The 19,060-nt window shown below is 38.0% G+C and overlaps 1 non-coding gene across 1 annotated transcript; it reads left to right on the forward strand.

Annotated features, from left to right (window-relative positions):
- Positions 1-1,582: 1,582 nt before the first annotated feature.
- On the forward strand, positions 1,583-1,689 carry LOC139846035 (small nucleolar RNA R71). Its single transcript, XR_011758782.1, has one exon. It is a non-coding gene; the product is annotated as a small nucleolar RNA R71 (small nucleolar RNA).
- The last annotated feature ends 17,371 nt before the right edge of the window (positions 1,690-19,060 follow it).

Consider the following 19,060-nt stretch of genomic DNA (forward strand, 5'->3'; position numbering starts at 1 on the left):
TAGGGTCAATTTTTTACCAAACACGTCTATCATTGCTTTAGCCGTGTTTAAGAATGGTCTTCCTAATATGAGAGGAACTTGAGAATCTTCTTCCATGTCCAGAACAACAAAATCTACTGGAAATACTAAAGTACCAACTTTAACTAGCATGTTCTCCATTATCCCTCTAGGATATTTTATTGATCGATCGGCTAGTTGTATGCTTATTCTTATTGGTTTCAATTCTCCAAGGTCTAGTTAAGCGTATAGTGAATACGGCATTAAATTTATACTAGCACCTAAGTCTGCCAATGCTTCTATTGAACTAAGACTACCCAGAAAACATGGAATTGTGAAACTTCCTGAATCAGATAATTTTTCTGGTATCTTATTCAACAGCACTGCTGAACAATTAACATTCATAGTAACAGCCGAGAGTTCTTCCATTTTCTTTCTATTTGAGATTAGATCTTTCAAGAATTTAGCATATCTAGGCATTCCTGAAATCACATCAATGAAAGGAAGATTTACATTTATCTGTTTAAACATATCCAAGAATTTAGATTGCTCGGCTTCAAGTTTCTCTTTCTTCATTTTACTCGGGTAAGGAAGTGGTGGTTGGTATGGTTTAACATAAGGTTTATCCTTAGCTGTGTTATCTTCATTAACCTTTTCAACTACCGGTTCTTTTTCCTTATCTTGATCAGGTTGTGGTTCTTGTGGAGTAGGAATAGCTTCATCAGAAGTTACAGGTATTTCAGGTGGTTTAAGTGTTGTACCACTTCTTGTGGTAATGGCTTTAGCTGTTTCATTCCGAGGGTTAGCATTTGTATCACTAGGTAAACTTCCCAGTTTTCTTTCACCTATTAACCTTGCTAGGTTACTTACTTCTTGTTCCAAGTTTTGAATAGAAGCTTGTTGATTTCTAAATGCTTGAGCATTTTGTTCATTAGTTTGTTTTTGAGATGTGAAAAACTGCGTTTGAGTTTCAACTAGCTTCGTCATCATATCTTCTAAATTCGGCTTTTTATCATCGGTTTGTGGTGGTTTGTTTTGAAAATTAGGTCTTTGCTGATTGTAAGTATTATTGGATACTTGTTGATTGTTAGGACCTTGTTGGTTGTTGTATGGAATATTTCGATTATAATTCTGGTTTTGATTGTAGATCGGTCTTGGTGGTTGATAATTATTCTGATAATTATTTTCAGGCCTTTGGTTTAGATATGAAACATTCTCTCTTTGTTCCATTGTTAATTCAATACTGAGACAATTTTTTGTCAAATGTGGTCCTCCACACTGCTCACAACTAATTCGTATTGAGTGGATATCTTTAGTCATCTTTTCCATTCGTCTCTCGACAGCATCTATCTTTGCAGAAATGGAATCTAAGTCATGGCTAGAATTGGCTCTAGCTGCTTTAGATGATCTAACGATATCTTTTTCTTGGTGCCACTCATGTGAGTGGGAAGCAGTGTTATCAATAATTTTGTAAGCATCAGTTTCGGTTTTCTTCATAATAGAACCACCAGCTGCTATGTCGATGTCTTTCCTTGTAGTGATGTCGCATCCTTGGTAGAATATTTGTACTATTTGACAGGTGTCTAAACCATGTTGCGGACATCCTCTTAATAACTTTCCAAATCTTGTCCATGCCTCATATAGAGTTTCATTTGGCTTCTGTGTGAACATAACAATTTCTCCTTGAAGTCTTACGGCTTTAGATGCCGGAAAGAATTGTTTAAGAAATTTTTCAACTAAAACGTCCCATGTATCAATCGCCCCTTCAGGTAACGATTCCAACCAATCTTTGGCTTCTCCCTTTAAAGTCCAGGGAAATAACATGAGATATATCTGTTCATCGTCCACTTCTCGGATTTTAAATAGTGTGCAGATCCTATTAAAGGTACGAAGATGTTCATTTGGATCTTCCTTCGGCGCACCACTAAATTGGCATTGATTAGTCACCATGTGTAGAATTTGTCCATTGATTTCATAATCTGGCGCATTAATGTCAGGATGAGTAATTGCGTGACCTTGGCCAGTGCGTTTAGCTCTCATTCGGTCTTCCATACTTAAAGATTCCAGATTCTTCATAATTGAATTTGTTGAATCGGAATCACTAGAGGATTCTGATTTAATGGTTCGTTCCTCAACAATCTCTATTTGAATGATTGGTAGTTCTGGAGGAAAATTTAATGGTTCAGGATCTATGAATCGTCCCTGAATATTCTCCGGATTCTCAATTTTGAGGTCGGGTTCAAAAAATGGATTATCGGAAATTTGAACTGGAGTACTTGGTTGACTGGATGACGATTCTAAAGAAAAATCAACGGCGGTAATATTTGCTAGATGTCTTGATCTAGTTACAGGTGGTAAACGTACAAAAGGTGGTGAACGTCTTGCTCGGTGCATTCACTGAATATCCTATTAGTTTTTAAAAGGAAAGAAAAAATTATATAAGTTATCCAATTAATAGACTTTTCTGATTTTGCCCACGTTTCGAATAGCCAAAAGATGCAGCAGAGGGGCAGGATTCGTTTGGTCTCAATATAATTGAGGACTGTTTGGCTCCAATAACCCGGTCCACGTACAAATCCAACTATTACTACGAACCAGAAAATTTGGATGTCTATCAATTTAACCACTTAAAATAAATTTTCGTAATTTTAAGAAGTATAGATAAGAAGTAGAAAAAAAATCTATGTCCTAAAAACTAGAATGACGAGAAATAAGAAAGAAAAAGAGCGCGTCGAAAAAGGTCGAAAAATAAAAGGCGTCGAAAAATAAGAAAGAAAAAATGACTTATAGAACTTAAAAACACTCGACTAACCCAACCTTATTACTATCACTAACTTAAAATTATAATCGCAAATTGAGATTACTAATTGGAATGATAATTGATACATAGGTAAAAGGCGTCTAAAAATATTAAAGCTTACAAGTAAAACTATATCCCAAATGGCAATATCTTAAAAAGGTACTAAAACTTAAAAAGGCGTCGCAAAATTCTAAATCACCTAAATCTCAGTCTAAAAAAAAAAAAACACCTAAGGGATTTTACGGCAAAGCCTAAAAATCTAGAAATAAAAATAACTATGGCAAAAACTATGAATTAAAACTAAATACGAGCGAAAAATACAAATATTACGCTAAAAACAATTAAAAAAAATATAAAAATATACTAAAAGTTGTAAAAAGTACAATTTTTATAAAAATATTATTTTTATATTATTTATTTTATAAAATTATTAATTTTAAAATTTAATTAAACTAATTAAACTAAATATATAAATTAAATCTAAAAACTAATAACTAATTAAATAATAAAACCTAATTAGGGTTTATTAAATAATAATAATAATACACCGTAATTAATGCAGTTAGGGTTTCCTGTTGGCGTGTCAGACACTCTCATGCGATCGCATGAGTTTATGCCTTCGGGCTCATGCGATCGCATGAGCCAGGATTTTGGGCCAGGTTACGGGCTGCTACAGTAGCAGGCCCGAGAGTTTATTATTTATTTTTTTTATTTTGCTGTGTTTATTTTTTCTGTTTTAAATATTTATATAATATATTTTTATAAATTAAATAAAACTTATATTTGTATAAAATAAATATAAAGAAACTTTTATAGAACTTAAATATTTAACAAACTCTTAAAAATATTTATATTTTTTTTCTTTTTATATTTTCGAATATATTAAAACGTATTTTTACAAAAGCATATTTTAATAAAAGTAAACTAAAAATAAAAATCTTTTTTTTTATTTAGCGTTGCGCTTCCTGCTTTTAAGCAAGAAAGTTCCCCGGCAGCGGCGCCAAAAATACTTGATGTTTTCGCTAGGTGTATATAAAATAGCTTATATTTTACAAGAAAATACTATTAAATACGATACAATTTTACTCAAGATATTTATTTATTGAATGGATATACTTAAACCTTGCTACAACACTTATAGGCAGTATACATAATCGTACAGTAGTGTAGTTTTTAGTAAGTCCGGTTCGTTCCACAGGGAATCTTTTAATCAAAGCTAACGCTATATTAGTTTTATTTTATAAAAATACAAATATATATATAAGTAATATTATTATTATAAAGGGGGGGTTTTACCGTTTAATGACCGGTTTGTCGATTTTAAAACTTTAGTCACAGTTAAAACAAAATGTAAAATATTAAATAAATAAAAGACTTAATTTAAAGCGTAAAGTAAATAACGATAATGAAATTGCGATAAATAAAAGTGCGATAAAATAAACTTGCGATAATTAAAAAGTACGATAATTAAAAGTGCAATTAAATACAATAACAATAAATAAAAGTGCTATAATTAGAAGTGCAATTAAATATAAAATAAAGGAAATTAAATATGAAATAAAAGAATTATGCTTATTTAAACTTCCGTAATTATGATGTTTGACGTGTTGATTTTAGTTTTATGCCCATGGGTTAATTGTCCTTTGTCCTGGATTATTTAATGTGTCCGTCTGGTTTTGGTCCATAACAGTCCATCAGTCATAAATATAAAGTGCGAGTGTCCTCGTCAAATTATCCTTATACCCGAAGTTAAATATTCCAACTAATTGGGGACTTAAACTGTAACAAGATTTTAATACTTTGTTTAATAATTACACCAGGATGTCGACTGAATGTAACCCAAGGTTTTAATATTTTGTTATCAATTATGCCAAGTGTCCTTGTACATAATTTCACCCCTGTTTTAATAATTCTAGTGGCTATTAATCCATTCCCGTGTCCGGTTAAATGAACGATTATTCGTACATATAAATACCCCGCCCATCGTGTCCGATCGAGTGTATATGGTTATTTATAGGGACGTTCAATTGTAAATCTTTATATTAAAATTAACAAACTATCATTTAGTTAAACAAATATAAAGCCCATTAATAGCCCAAAGTCTAATTTCCACAAGTGTCGTTCTTTTGTCCAAACCCCAATTATGGTACAAAGCCCAATTACCCAATTTTAATATTTTTTGCCCAACATCATGATTACTTCGGATTAAATAAGCATAATAATAACTTAGCTACGAGACATTAAATTAAAAAGGTTGAACATAACTTACTGTAGTGACCCGTCCTTATCCACCTGGACGAAGTCATCAACATTTGGTCCCATTGCGATGATCGACTCCAAGTAATGTCCTCAAATTGAGCAAATGCACAGCGGAAGACTTATTTCGTACCTGAGAATAAACATGCTTAAAAGTGTCAACCAAAAGGTTGGTGAGTTCATAGGTTTATCATAACAATCATTTCAATATATTAATAGACCACAAGATTTCATAATCATAAACATAATACACTTGCAAGTGTATGTAAAGCATTCTAAGTGGTTGAGCACTTGGTAACCATACTTAACATTTAATCAACGTCGCATATTCCCTTTATTATGAAATCTTACTACACCGTACCAAGTGTAGTCACCGAAACGAAGTACTGTGCAACCGTTGAATACTGGTCGTCCAGTCCGGTTGGGGTTGTCAGGCCCGATAGATCTATCAACAGGATTCACGTTTACAATACATATGTAAATAGTAGTTACCAAGCTACAGGGAAGTATGCCAGTGGTACAACTCAACGTAGAATATATTATTTTAAGTACTTGTGTCTATTTCGTAAATATTTATAAAAGCAGCGCATGTATTCTCTGTAACATCCCGCGTTTTTCCGTTAAATTATTTTAACGCCCGTCTTTTTTTTTTCTTTTTAAATAATACCCTTCGTATCTAGATTCGTATCCTTTGTTAAGTAACATTTTAAATATTCTCGTTATCAGATTTTAATATCTCCCGTACTCCCGTGAAATTTAAAATAATTCGTTCGGTTAATTCCCGCACCCGATTCATAGTTGAGGGACCAAACTTGCCAAGGGTTCAAACCTTTGACTAGGTCAAAGGGTCAAACCCTTTCCACCCTTTCATTATCACCTCCTCCATTTTATTACTTCCTCCATTTTCTCTCTAACTCCAAACACAAAGATTCATCATCCATTTATGATCTAGCGGGTATTTTGCAAAACAAATTACATATTTGAGCTCCTTGCAACTTCCTCTTCGTTTTGGTACCAACTTCATCTCATTTGGGTAACATTTCTAAAACACTAGATTTCTTTAAATTCGTGTTCTTGACTTATAAAGTTGTTAATTAGCGTCTATGGCTCATTGTGATGTCGTGTATGTAATTTGTATGCTCGATTCGTTGTTTTTGGTGTAACTAGTTCAATATAAAAATTACTTGCTAAATCCTTGATTTTGGATGATCAAATGTTGTTAGATTGTTAAAGTGCATGTTTTAAAAGTGTTACTAGTATCATTAGCTTCGTTTTGATGTATAGGTTGATTAAGGAAACTCCAAGAATGTAGCGACCCCGACAAATCGTCAAATGACGGCGTCATCTACGTATGGTCCCATTACATGGTCGTAAGTCTTTATAACAAAGTTTGACCGAAAAGTATGTCGCATTCATTTCATAAATAAGGGTGTTTCAAAGTTTACAAAAGTAGTTTCCATAACAAGTACATAACAATGTTTAAAGTTTGTATGAAACACGTGCGACACGATTAAAAGTAGTCAAAAAGACGCTCCACGTATGCAAGTATACTCGACATCCAATGCAAGTATCAAATAGTATGAGCGGAAGCATGTATCACCTAAGTTCAAGGACCTGAGAAAAACATAGAGAATTTGTCAACGAAAACGTTGGTGAAATCATAGGTTTAAATAAGTAAATGAGTAATAGTAAGTTGAACCACAAGATTTGCAACATCGATAAAGCCATAGTACATTCTAAAAGTTAATATTCACGAGCACCCAATTATCAAAGCTTAACGTTCCGTCCGTTGAATACCCCATCAATTAGTGCTAGAACAACACTGTTCCCGAAAATATATTTCATTCGTAAACGGTAGCGAACCGTTTGAATGAGGGTTTGTCAAACCCATATGGCCATATAACATAAGTTCTCGCTTACACCATCTGATGTAATTAATGATAATCGAATTGAGGATTTTCGTTCTAAACTCGTATGTAGAATGTTTGTTTTCCCGTTCTTGTGTTCACTTAGTTCAAAAGAATCGTTTATGTTTTCTCATCCCAAAAGTAAGTTTAAAAGAGTAAAAGTGGGACTATGATCTCACCTTTGATTGCAAGAGTGAAATAGTACTTCAACAAGTAAACGTGCAAAGAACAATGCTACTCTTGACCTAAACAATTAGGTTGTATCAATAACGATAGTCACGAAGGGTCAAAGATGTTCAATTAGTCCTATGGCTCAATACGACTCGATTAATATAGCATGTGAAGCAAATTGTCAAGTTTCATGCAAGATACAAGTATAAAAGCATGTTAGGAAGATTGCATAATTAATTGGTTAAGTTTGACAAAAAAGTCAAACTTGGTCGGTCAAAGTCAACGAAAAAGTCAACATGTTCGGGTCGGGTCTCGGACAAGTTTTCTATGCTAATTATTCATATATAAGCATGTTGGGACAAGTTGCATGTGAATTGGAGGTCTAGAACGTGCCAAACATTTTTCATAAAATGGACACCGGAGACAGAAGCTGGGCACGGCTTATGCCGCGCCGCGGCACCCTTCTGTCGCGCCGCGACAATAGGCGGGTGCTGGTGCCTGGTCTGTTTCACTTGTCCAACTTGATCCAAACTTCAAATAAGCATAAAACGCAAACCACAAACACTTAGGACTCGCACCTTATATCGTTGGAAAGCTCTTTTGACATAGAATGCAACTAAACACAATTTAACAATCAAAAACCTCATTTGTAACAACCGAGTTTTCCAACCAAGTGATCATTCAATGCCCACATTAATGCTTCAAACTCACCAATGCACATTTAATGATTTGGGCATTCAATGCATACATATGACATGCCATTTTGTAGGTAATTGAGCATACAATACAACTAACAACTTACTAACAACAATTCATGGCAATCAATGCATCAAATAATCACTTCAAGTTCTTCAAACCCTAACTCAATTCCACCAAAAATCACTAATCAAGTTCTTAGAGTTTTCTCATGCAACCTACACATCAAATTGAAGCTAGTAACACTAGGAACACATTTAATACATGCATTCATAACATTTAACAACTTTTAATCAACCAAATCACCAAATTAAACACACCCAAGTTCATATTCAAACTAGTTACTCTAAATAACGAAATCAAGCATATAAATCATCTAATCATGTTAGACTTGAGCCATAGACACTAATTAACAACTTTATAACTCAAAAATCTCAAGAACACATAAAATTAGTGATTTTAGAAAGTTACCCAAATGCAAAGAAATCGGTATGGAATCGAAGAGGAGATCACGAGGAGTTCAAATATGTAATTTGTTTTGATCGAATCCTTCTTGAACGAATTTGGATGATGAATTGCTTTATGGAGAAATTAGAGAAAAGGTGGAAGTAATTTAGAAAAAGGAAAAATGAAAGGATAATTGTGGGGAGGTGGTTGACTAGTCAAATGGCTAGTCACCATTTTGGGGTTTTGGCAAAACAAGTCCCTCAAGTTGTAATCGGGTGCGTTAATTTACCTAAACAATATAAATTGAAACGCGTATTAACGGAAGATGTTATATACATATAACGGAGTTTAAAATAGTATAACGGAGAAATAAACGGAAAAAGGCGGGATGTTACATTACCTACACCTTAAAAGAAATTTCGTCCCGAAATTTAAGTAGGCGTAGCAATCGTTGTTTCTTCCTCGGAGTCTGACGTTTCCGGAATCGGGAATATATGAGGGTGTTTCTTTCGCATTTGATCTTCTCTTTCCCAAGTAAACTCGGGTCCCCTTTTTGCGTTCCAACGGACCTTAACAATCGGGATCCGGCTTTGTTTTAATTCCTTCTCGACGTAGTCCACAATTTCAACCGGTTCCTCCACAAAATGGAGTTTATCATTAATAGTAAGTTCCTCGAGAGGAACGACGATATCGGGCTCGGCAAGACATTTCTTCAAGTTAGATACATGAAAAGTAGGATGGACGGAGCTTAGTTGAGGCGGAAGATCCAAACGATACGCAACGGTTCCAACACGTTCTAAGATTTCGAAAGGACCAACGTACCGCGGATTTAGTTTCCCACGTTTCCCAAAACGGATGACACCTTTCCAAGGTGCGACTTTTAACATGACGCGGTCACCGACTTGAAATTCGAGGTCTTTGCGTCTTTTGTCGGTATAGCATTTTTGACGACTCCGGGCCGTCCGAAGCCTATCTCGGATTTGAAGAATCTTCTCGGTGGTTTCGTGAATGAGATCGGGCCCGGAAATTTGCACGTCACCCACTTCGGCCCAACAAAGAGGAGAGCGACATTTTCGACCATATAACGCTTCAAAAGGTGCGGCCTTAATACTCGCGTGATAGCTATTATTGTAAGAGAATTCGGCGAGAGGTAAGTGATTGTCCCAAGCTTTTCCAAAATCAACAACGCAGGCTCGTAAAATATCCTCTAAGGTTTGTATTGTACGTTCACTTTGCCCATCGGTTTGGGGATGATATGCGGTGCTCATGTCCAAACGCGTTCCCAGCGCTTCTTGTAACGTACGCCAAAATCTAGAAACGAAACGACCATCTCGGTCGGAGATAATCGATAAAGGTACACCGTGTCGGGCTACAATCTCCTTAATGTATAGTCGTGCAAGTTTCTCCATTTTGTCGGTCTCTTTCATGGCGAGAAAGTGCGCGGATTTGGTGAGGCGATCGACAATGACCCAAATAGTATCATAACCGCCTGACGTTTTTGGTAGTTTGGTGATAAAATCCATCGTGATCCTTTCCCACTTCCATTGCGGGATCTCGGGTTGTTGAAGTAACCCGGACGGTCTTTGGTGTTCGGCTTTGACTTTAGCACAAGTCAAACATTTGGCAACGTATCTAGCAACTTCCTTTTTGATGTTCGGCCACCAATATTGTTCTTTAAGGTCATGGTACATCTTATTGGCGCCGGGATGAATCGAGTATCGTGATTTGTGGGCTTCGTCTAGGATGAGGTTTCGTAAATCGCCGTATCTAGGCACCCAAATTCTTCCGGCGTAATATCGAAGTCCGTTCTCCTTAACTTCGAATCGAGAGACGAGAATGTTTAAAAGTTCACGCCCGATGTGGTTGTCTTTAAGAGCCTCCTCTTGAGCTACCCGAATTTGGCTATTAAGGTTGGAGTGGATGGTGATGTTTAATGCTCGGACGCGAAGAGGTACCGTTCTTTCCTTTCGACTTAAGGCATCGGCCACTACATTTGCCTTCCCGGGGTGGTAACGAAGCTCACAATTGTAATCGTTTAAGGTTTCAATCCACCGTCGTTGTCTCATGTTTAGTTGCTTTTGATCGAAGATATGTTGGAGACTTTTGTGATCGGTAAAGATAGTACTTTTGGTACCAAGAAGATGATGTCTCCATAACTTAAGTGCAAAGATGACGGCACCGAGTTCAAGATCATGTGTCGTGTAGTTTCGTTCGTGGACTTTGAGTTGTCGAGAGGCATAAGCAATGACTTTCTTTCGTTGCATTAATACGCATCCATAACCGTTTTTCGAGGCATCACAATATACAACAAAATCATCATTGCCTTCGGGAAGTGACAAGATAGGAGCGGTGGTTAGCTTAGTTTTCAAGATTTGAAAAGCGGTTTCTTGTTCGGATGTCCAAACGAATTTTCGTTCCTTGTGAGTTAACGCGGTTAGAGGGCGAGCGATTAAGGAGAAATCCTTGATGAATTTACGATAGTATCCGGCGAGACCCAAGAATTGACGAATTTGAGTAGGAGTAGTAGGAGTCTCCCATTTACTAATGGCTTCGATTTTCGCGGGATCGACTTTAATGCCTTGATCACTTACAACATGACCGAGGAATTGAACTTCCTTCAACCAAAATTCACACTTGGAGAACTTGGCATAGAGTTGTTCTTTTCTCAAGAGTTCAAGCACGAGTCGGAGATGTTCTTTGTGTTCCTCCTCGTTTTTAGAATAGATCAAAATATCATCGATGAACACGATAACGAATTTGTCGAGGTAAGGTTTGCACACGCGGTTCATGAGATCCATGAACACCGCCGGTGCGTTAGTGAGACCGAAAGGCATGACAAGGAACTCGTAACTACCATAACGAGTCCGGAAAGCAGTTTTGGAGACATCTTCCCCCTTAACCCTTAGTTGATGATAACCCGAACGGAGATCAATTTTTGAATATACACGAGAACCTTGTAGTTGATCAAAGAGGTCATCCATGCGAGGAAGAGGATATCGGTTCTTAACCGTCAATTTGTTTAGTTCACGATAATCAATGCACATTCGTAGGGATCCGTCTTTCTTCTTGACGAATAAAATCGGAGCGCCCCATGGTGAATGGCTAGGTTGAATGAAACCACGGTCAAGTAACTCTTGGATTTGACTTTGTAATTCTTGTAATTCGGATGGAGCGAGTCTATACGGTGCACGCGCTACGGGTGCGGCTCCTGGAATAAGATCGATTTGAAATTTAACCGGTCGATGGGGTGGAAGACCCGGTAATTCGTCGGGAAATACATCGGAAAAGTCACTAACAATTGGCACATCTTCGATACGATTTTCGTCGGCCTCGACTTTCTTAAAGTGAGCAAGAATCGCGAAACAACCCTTGCGAAGTAGCTTTCGAACTTTAAGGCACGAAACGAGATTGAGTCCGGTGAAATTTTTGTCGCCATAGACAATCAATGGTTCACCATCCTCGATAGGAATTCGGATTGCGTGAAGATCGCAAAGAATGTGAGATTTATTTTTGACCATCCAATTCATACCGATTATTACATCAAAACTCCCTAATTCCATGGGTATCAAGTCAATTTCAAATTCCTTACCCAAAATGTTCAAAGTACACCCCCGGTAATATGTGTCGGCACTTAAGAGTTTTCCGTCGGCCACTTCGATAGAATAAGTAGTATCTAAGGGGTGTGGTGGAGTGCAAAGAGTAGGAGCCAAAGTCTTAGACATAAAACATTTATCGGCACCCGAATCGAATAAGCAAGTAACATAAGTGTTGTTGAGAAGAAACGTACCCGTGACTAGTTCATTGTCATCTCGGGATTCCTCGGTGTTGATGTTAAAGGCTCGGCCTCGGTTGTTGGGGTTGGTTTTCTTTTTCGGGCATTCGTTCTTATAATGGCCCGTTTGGCCACATTCGTAACAAGTGACCGTTTTTGGAGGATTGGGCCCCTTTCGAGCGACGGGGGCGGTGCTTGTGCAATTGTTGGCCCTATGACCAACTCCTTGGCAACGGTGACAAATTAGCTTGTTACATTCGCCGTAATGATGTTTGTGGCACTTGTTGCACAAAGGTAAGTTTCCGACATAACCCTTCTTGCCGTCGTTGTTGAAGGGCTTTTTGGTGAAGGTGTTGTTGTTGTAGTTAGTTGATGGAGTGGCTTCCCATTTCCTTTTGTTGCCACCCGACTTGTCCTCGGCCTTAGGAGCCGGTACTACGATTTCGTCAACCGTTTCAATTAATTGGCGAGCCATGTTCATAGCGGCTTGATGAGTAGTGGGTTTGGATGACATCACCCCTTGTTTGATGCTTTTTGGAAGACCGAGCATGTAGAGCTCAATCCTTTGAGATTCGGGGTTAACAAGATTAGGACACATCAAGGATAGTTCGGCGAAGCGTTGATTATAAGCCTTAAGATCGTTTCTGACCGCTTTCAAAGCTCTTAGTTCTTCCTCGAGCTTTCGGGTTTCTTCGCGCGGAAAGTATTCGACAATCATCTTTTCCTTCAAATCGGCCCAAGAGAGGGCATGAGCTTCATCGGTACCCACCGATTGAACATAGGTGTTCCACCAAGTGAGAGCAACACCGGAGAACGTGTGGGTGGAGTATTTGACCTTGTCTTGATCCTGACAACCGCTGATGCTAAAGACGGCCTCGGTTTGTTCAAACCAACGAGTAAGCACAACCGGTCCACCGGTTCCATCATAAGTGTGAGGTTTGCACCCCATGAAAGCTTTGTAGGAGCATCCCTCATTTGAGTTACCGGCCCCATTGTTGTTGTTGTTGTTGTTGTGGTTGTTGTTATTGTTATTGTTGTTGGAAGAGTGACCGGCCATGGCCGCATCTACGGCGGTAGCTATCATCCGTTCGAGCGCTTGTTCGGGAGTTTCATTGCGGCGTACACGACGAGGAGCCATTGTTCCTTCAAAACAAAAGAATACCGTTGGTTAGTATTCTAAATAATACTAACCGCGATATGGAATAAAGATAAAGAGAAAATTATCCTTGACTCGCCTTAGATTCTTTATGGCATAATGTCGGTATGTTCATATGAGTCACCGTAATATAATTTCCGGGAATTATATTACCCTAATTCATATGTGCATTCGACATTACATCATATAGTCAAGGTGGCGTGTCAATTAAATTATACAACGCAAGATTTAGATAGAATAAGAGTAGATATGAGTAAGAGAGTTCGAGTATAAATGCACAAATTGTCAGGTAATTCCTATGTCAAGTCTATATGCCGGTTGTAGTCTAGACTCACCAATGTACCCTATGACTCGGGGTTGACACCAATGAACTCTAAATCCCTACAACCAAAGCTCTGATACCACTTGTAGCGACCCCGACAAATCGTCAAATGACGGCGTCATCTACGTATGGTCCCATTACATGGTCGTAAGTCTTTATAACAAAGTTTGACCGAAAAGTATGTCGCATTCATTTCATAAATAAGGGTGTTTCAAAGTTTACAAAAGTAGTTTCCATAACAAGTACATAACAATGTTTAAAGTTTGTATGAAACACGTGCGACACGATTAAAAGTAGTCAAAAAGACGCTCCACGTATGCAAGTATACTCGACATCCAATGCAAGTATCAAATAGTATGAGCGGAAGCATGTATCACCTAAGTTCAAGGACCTGAGAAAAACATAGAGAATCTGTCAACGAAAACGTTGGTGAAATCATAGGTTTAAATAAGTAAATGAGTAATAGTAAGTTGAACCACAAGATTTGCAACATCGATAAAGCCATAGTACATTCTAAAAGTTAATATTCACGAGCACCCAATTATCAAAGCTTAACGTTCCGTCCGTTGAATACCCCATCAATTAGTGCTAGAACAACACTGTTCCCGAAAATATATTTCATTCGTAAACGGTAGCGAACCGTTTGAATGAGGGTTTGTCAAACCCATATGGCCATATAACATAAGTTCTCGCTTACACCATCTGATGTAATTAATGATAATCGGATTGAGGATTTTCGTTCTAAACTCGTATGTAGAATGTTTGTTTTCCCGTTCTTGTGTTCACTTAGTTCAAAAGAATCGTTTATGTTTTCTCATCCCAAAAGTAAGTTTAAAAGAGTAAAAGTGGGACTATGATCTCACCTTTGATTGCAAGAGTGAAATAGTACTTCAACAAGTAAACGTGCAAAGAACAATGCTAGTCTCGACCTAAACAATTAGGTTGTATCAATAACGATAGTCACGAAGGGTCAAAGATGTTCAATTAGTCCTATGGCTCAATACGACTCGATTAATATAGCATGTGAAGCAAATTGTCAAGTTTCATGCAAGATACAAGTATAAAAGCATGTTAGGAAGATTGCATAATTAATTGGTTAAGTTTGACAAAAAAGTCAAACTTGGTCGGTCAAAGTCAACGAAAAAGTCAACATGTTCGGGTCGGGTCTCGGACAAGTTTTCTATGCTAATTATTCATATATAAGCATGTTGGGACAAGTTGCATGTGAATTGGAGGTCTAGAACGTGCCAAACATTTTTCATAAAATGGACACCGGAGACAGAAGCTGGGCACGGCTTATGCCGCGCCGCGGCACCCTTCTGTCGCGCCGCGACAATAGGCGGGTGCTGGTGCCTGGTCTGTTTCACTTGTCCAACTTGATCCAAACTTCAAATAAGCATAAAACGCAAACCACAAACACTTAGGACTCGCACCTTATATCGTTGGAAAGCTCTTTTGACATAGAATGCAACTAAACACAATTTAACAATCAAAAACCTCATTTGTAACAACCGAGTTTTCCAACCAAGTGATCATTCAATGCCCACATTAATGCTTCAAACTCACCAATGCACATTTAATGATTTGGGCATTCAATGCATACATATGACATGCCATTTTGTAGGTAATTGAGCATACAATACAACTAACAACTTACTAACAACAATTCATGGCAATCAATGCATCAAATAATCACTTCAAGTTCTTCAAACCCTAACTCAATTCCACCAAAAATCACTAATCAAGTTCTTAGAGTTTTCTCATGCAACCTACACATCAAATTGAAGCTAGTAACACTAGGAACACATTTAATACATGCATTCATAACATTTAACAACTTTTAATCAACCAAATCACCAAATTAAACACACCCAAGTTCATATTCAAACTAGTTACTCTAAATAACGAAATCAAGCATATAAATCATCTAATCATGTTAGACTTGAGCCATAGACACTAATTAACAACTTTATAACTCAAAAATCTCAAGAACACATAAAATTAGTGATTTTAGAAAGTTACCCAAATGCAAAGAAATCGGTATGGAATCGAAGAGGAGATCACGAGGAGTTCAAATATGTAATTTGTTTTGATCGAATCCTTCTTGAACGAATTTGGATGATGAATTGCTTTATGGAGAAATTAGAGAAAAGGTGGAAGTAATTTAGAAAAAGGAAAAATGAAAGGATAATTGTGGGGAGGTGGTTGACTAGTCAAATGGCTAGTCACCATTTTGGGGTTTTGGCAAAACAAGTCCCTCAAGTTGTAATCGGGTGCGTTAATTTACCTAAACAAGATAAATTGAAACGCGTATTAACGGAAGATGTTATATACATATAATGGAGTTTAAAATAGTATAACGGAGAAATAAACGGAAAAAGGCGGGATGTTACAAAGAACATGATTAGTGATTTTGTGAACTTGGATTAGGGTTTGATAAGCTTTACATGAACTTTTGATGCGTCAAATGCTATGAGATATTGTTGTTAAGTGTTTTGTTGCAATGTGTGTTTGATCACCTGCGAAATGGCATATCATACATGTAAAACGGTTGCCCGAATCATGAAATGCATATTTGGAACTTGAACTTTGATTATGGACGTTTAAATGCGGTTTTGGGGTGTGTAAATGTTGAATTGCTTGATGAAATGTGTCTAGGTGTTTTCCTCGTCAAATTACCTTTCCGGTGATATAAAATACATGTTCTAATTGTTTGCGGTTTGTAATTTGGGTTGGTTTGATTGTTGGTTCGTGCACTTAGAGTTGCAGCAAACAGGGCCTGGAAACCAACCAGGACGCCGTCCAGAAACTCAGGACGCCGTCCCACTTCTAATACCTGGACGCCGTCTAGGTACTCAGGACGCCGTCCCACTCTTCAATATAGGACGCCGTCCAGTCATCTGGGACGCCGTCCTAATGGCCTAAAACTGGCTGTTCGCTTAGTCTTTTGACGAAAAATGTTTGGCATGTTCTAGACCTCAAATTCACATGAAACTTGTTTTAATGTACTTGTATATGAATAATTAGCATGGAAAAATAGTCCGGGACCCGACCCGAACATGTTGACTTTTTCGTTGACTTTGACCCGACCAAGTTTGACTTTTTGTCAAACTTAACCAATTAATTATGCAATCTTTCTAACATGCTTTTATACTTGTGTCTTGCATAAAACTTGATGATTTGATTCACATGCTATATTAATCGAGTCGTATTGAGCCATAGGACTAATTGAACATCTTTGACCCTTCGTGACTATCGTTATTGATACAACCTATTTGTTTAGGTCAAGACTAGCATTGTTCTTTGCACACGTTACTTGTCGAAGTACTTTTTGGTTCGTGCATACAAGGTGAGATCATAGTCCCACTTTTACTCTTTTTGAACTTACTTTTGGGATGAGAAAACATAAACGTTCTTTTAAACTACGTGAACACAAGTACAGGGAAAACAAACATTCTACATACGAGTTTGAACACAAATCCTCAATTCGATTATCATTAGTTACATCAGATGGTGTAAGCGAGAACTTATGTTATATGGCCATATGGGTTTGACAAACCCTCACTTCGGACGGTTCGCTACCGTCTACGGGTGAAATATATTTTCGGGAATCAGTGTATGTTCTAACACTATTATGACGGGGTTCAACGGACGGAATGTTAAGCCTTGATAATTGAGTGCTCGTGAATATTAACTTTTAGAATGTATTACTATTATTTCAACTTTGCAAACCTTGTGGTTCGGCTTACTTTACTTTTACTCACATACTTACTTAAACCTATGATTTCACCAACGTTTTCGTTGACAGATTTCTATGTTTTTCTCAGGTCTTGCACGATATGTGAAACATGCTTCCGCTCATTATTTGATACTTGCATTGGATGTCGAGTATACATGCATTTCATGGAGCGTCTTTTGACTTTACTTCAAACCGTGCCGCCTAGATTTCATTTGTACTTATAACCTTGTAACTTAACTTTTGGTTGAACTATTCTTGTAAACTTTGGAAAAAATCTTTATTTTGAAATGAAGGCGACATATTTTGGTCAAACGTTGTCATAAAGACTTATGACTAGGTAATGGGACCCACGTAGACGACGCCGTCACTTGACGATTTGTCGGGGTCGCTACAAGTGGTATCAGAGCCTTGGTTGTAGGGATTTAGAGTTCATTTGTGTCCACCCCGAGTCATAGGGTACATAGGTGAATCTAGACTACAACCGGCATATAGACTGAAGTAGGAATTACTTGACTATTTGTGCATTTATACTCGAACTCTTCTATCATATCTGACTCGTATTCGATCTTGATCTTACGTTGATAAATTTTGTTGATGCGCCACCTTGACTTTATGAAGTAATGTTAAATGCACATGAGAATCAGGGTAATATAATTTCCGGGATTATATTACGGTGATTCACATGGACGTTCCGACATTATGACATAAAGAATTTAAGGCGAGTCAAGGAAAATTTTCTCTCTATCCTTATTCCATACTCCGGTTAGTATTGTTGAAAATACTAACCAACGATATTCTTGTGTCATGAAGGAACAATGGCTCACCAAGGTCAACACAATACCCCTCTCGAAACTCTAGGACAAGCTCTTCAACGAATGATAACCACCGCCGTGGGTACGGCCGTGGCCGATCACTTTTCCAACAACACCAATCATGGAGCCGGTAATCCAAGCGAAGGTTGCTCCTACAAGAACTTCATGAAGTACAACCCTCCCACTTTCGATGGAACCGGAGGACCGATTACTCTCACCCGATGGTTTGAACAAATGGAGACCGTTTTTAACACAAGCGGTTGTCGAGACCAAGATAAGGTCAAGTTTTCCACCCTCACTTTCACCGGCATTGCTCTCTCGTGGTGGAACAAGTACGTACAATCGATGGATAGCGATGAAGCCCACACACTCTCTTGGACCGAATTAAGAGAAAGAATGATCACCGAATACTTCCTACGCGACGAGACTCGAGGGCTCGAACAGGGTCTAAGGAATTTAAAAACGGTCGGGAACGACCTCGAAGCTTATAATCAACGGTTTATCGAACTAGTCTCAATGTGTCCAAATCTCATGACTCCCGAATCCCTAAGGGTCGAACTTTACATGGATGGCCTCCCTAAGAGCATTCAACACGGGGTAATAATATCCCAACCCCCTAACCTACAAGAGGCTTTAACAACGGCCCGCCAAACTTTAGGAACGGCGAATGAAATGAAAGCACCGACACCAATGGTAGAGAGCCACCCGAGTAACAACAAAAGAAAATGGGAAGCCTCGCAACCAAGCAACCATAACAATAATAACATCTCCAAGAAGCCTTTCACCCTCGGCCGCAAGAAGGGGTACGCCGGAAATCTACCTTATTGTAACAAGTGTCGCAAACATCATTTTGGTGAGTGTGGCAAACCATTTTGCATCAAGTGTCATCGAAGTGGCCATGTGGCCCATGCCTGTAAGAGTACCGCTACCGTCGCTCGAAAGGAGCCCAATGCGCCCACGACGGGTGTTTGCTTTGAATGTGGCC

This window comes from Rutidosis leptorrhynchoides, chromosome 4, assembly GCF_046630445.1.
Source record: "Rutidosis leptorrhynchoides isolate AG116_Rl617_1_P2 chromosome 4, CSIRO_AGI_Rlap_v1, whole genome shotgun sequence".
Taxonomy (NCBI): Eukaryota; Viridiplantae; Streptophyta; class Magnoliopsida; order Asterales; family Asteraceae; genus Rutidosis; species Rutidosis leptorrhynchoides.